Here is a 3,022-nt window from a genome sequence, read left to right on the forward strand (position 1 = left end):
ATATGAATTAGCTACTTTTTTAAATTTAATATCTAAAGAAATTTTGGCTTTAAATTAGAATATAAAATTTAATTTCATCCACTTAATACATTTTATTAATCATATTACCTTTGTATAAAGTGATAACATAATATTTGAACTAAAATATTTTCTTTTAAGTTGGTATTTAAATAATTTTTATTTTTAAGTTGATACATGAATTATGTACTTTCTCTTAAGTTTACATCTAAAGAATTTTTTCTCCTAAATTAGAATTTGAAATTTGATTTTATCTGCTTAATATTTTTATTAATGATATTATCTTTTAATAACGTAATAACATAATATTTTAATTAAATATTTTCTTTTGAGTTGGAATTTAAATATTTTTTACTTTTTATGTTGATAGATGAATTATGTACTTTATCTCAAACTGATATCTAAATAAATTTTCCTCTTGAATCAGAATACGAAATTTAATTCTATCCACTTAGTATTTTTTTAGCGATGTTACCTTTTAATAAAGTGATAACCTAAATATTTTCTTTTGAGTATATCAAAAAAAATATTTTTTTAAATATCTTTTACTTTTAAATTGTTCTATGTGTCAATAATAACGCCATCATATATGTTTTCTTTAACTTTGATTTTTTTTTTTAATATTAAAAGTGTTAAAATTATTTTTGGAATTAAAGTTTTGGTATCAACTTGGGAGCAAAAGTTCTTTAAATACTTATTGAGAGAATGTGTCTAATTTAGATACGAAATAAAAAAATTCTAGATACCAACTTAAGAGAACGTGACTAATTTAAATATTGAATGCATATTTTGTCTAAAATATGTATAAATATTAATCATGAACAGGAATGATAGGAGTCCTATTTAAGAGAACGTGCCTAATTTAAATATTAAATATATATAAAATTACACTGTGTAATTGAATCTTATCTTTCTCACACCCATCTATTAATATTAATAGTATATTTTGTGTAAAATTGATACCCAAACTTGAAAAGAATTATCGATTTGTAAATTTAAAAAAAAATCTTTAAATTAGTACATAATGTTGATGGGGTATTTCATCGACCAATCATATTATAATAGGTGATACTTAATAAAGACATTATTATAATCGAGCAATATCATGTCAGTAATTTAATTAAATATTAAAATTAAAATTCAATAGAGTTTATTATATATTTAATATTTTTAATGAAGAGATGGTAATTTATAGTTTAACGGTGTTAATAGTTTTTACTTAAAAGACAGGTGGTTAGGCATCAAAACAAAACAAAACAAAAGGTTGTTAGACACAGTAAGTGACAAACACGTGGAAGAATATCCGAACTAAATAAATTTGATAAAATTTGGCTTAAACGAAAGTTCAGGTTTTCTTTTCTCTCAAAAAATATCTGAATTAAATACTTTTTTTGAGTTGGTATTTAAATAGTTTTTTACTATTAAGTTGATGCATGAACTAGGTACTTTCTCTCAAGTTTAATATCTAAAGAAATTTGGCTCTTATATCAAAGCCGGCGTATTAAGGACAAGAAAACGAAAACAACAACGTGAAGCTAATCTACCAAGGTTATGACCTACACTGATAAACACACAAATGTATACTTACAACTCGCTGCTAGCAGAAAGCTGGATATCCCACAAATATGAAATAAATGCTGGAATATTGTCAAATAGGACCTCAAGAGTTTGATGGACGAGTTCTTTAGAACCGGGAAATTGTAAAAAAGAATATGATGGATTAGGTAAATTGTTTCCTAGTTCTGTAGTTCTAGTTTCTTGGTTTAGTTCTATGCAGTAGCTCTCATGTTTGATAATTTGAGATTATGATGGATTGGAAGGGAAAAAAGATTTTTATTCGGATTGCTAAACGGAGGTGGATTACAAGATCAAATATTTTTTTTATTTATTGAGTACATATAGATAGGATACACACGTGCTAGTGCATATATGTGCCTTCACTTTGAACTAAATCTGGCTAAGTGCTTCATCAATAACCTGGTCAAGAAGGGTGGTAGCAGAATATGAGGTCGAAGTCTTTTCTTCTTGCAGTATTGCAATAATAGGACGCACATATGCCAAATTGCTGTAAACAAGCTGACCAGAAACAACAGTGACACTCTATAAAGGTTCCATCCGATCTTGCATCTTGGACGGCATCACAGAGTTTTACCCAACTGGTTTCATACGCCTTCATTACTGCGAGGGTAGTAGGGAGTCGTGGGCTTACGGGGAGAGGATATATTGGCGAAAGTAGTTATTGGGTTAGAGGAGGAAAAGGGGGATATTTTGACTTCTTATGGTATGTGTCGCCGCCCATTACTGCGAAGGGAGTTGTTGTGGATATAGGGCCTCGAGAGAAAGTGGGTGTGGAGGGAGGAGGACAACCAACCGTGGCCTCGCCTGGTGTAGTTTTTTAGGGGCCGATCTGAGGACCCTCCTGTTTCCATCGCGGAGGAGGAACGTGAGTTTGAGGTTGAGGTGACGAGTAGTAGTGGAGGAGTGGTTGTAGTGTTGACATCCACTGCTCCATAACTCGCTGATGCCGACCTCTACGAGATTGAAAGATAAGATTACTGTTGGCAGGGCCGGTCCAATGGACTTTAATGCCCTGGGCGAGATAATAATTTTATGCCCTAGGTTTTTTCATCATAGAGTGGAATTGAATAAGAAGAGGAATACTATCAAAGTCATTAAGGATGAAAGTGGGGTGTTCCATGAAACTTTTGATGACATGGTAGCTGAGCTAGAATTTTTTTAAGAGCCTTATAGGGTCTGTTGATTCAGGGGTGAAGGGTTGTTCTGTTGGCTAGCTTAAATCTGTTCTGAATTACTCTCTACCTGCTGGAGCTGAGGATCTCCTTGCTGGTGTGATTACTGATGCTGAAATCAAGGATGCTTTGTTCAAGCAGGGGAAAAATAAAAGCCCTGGACCTGATGGCTATATATTGAAATGTTATCTAAGATAGTAAACTGCTGTAAAGAATGCTTTGAATGAAATTGATAATCTGATTTTACAAAGTAT

This window comes from Hibiscus syriacus, unplaced genomic scaffold (assembly GCF_006381635.1).
Source record: "Hibiscus syriacus cultivar Baekdansim isolate YM2019G1 unplaced genomic scaffold, ASM638163v2 tig00111220_pilon, whole genome shotgun sequence".
NCBI lineage: Eukaryota > Viridiplantae > Streptophyta > Magnoliopsida > Malvales > Malvaceae > Hibiscus > Hibiscus syriacus.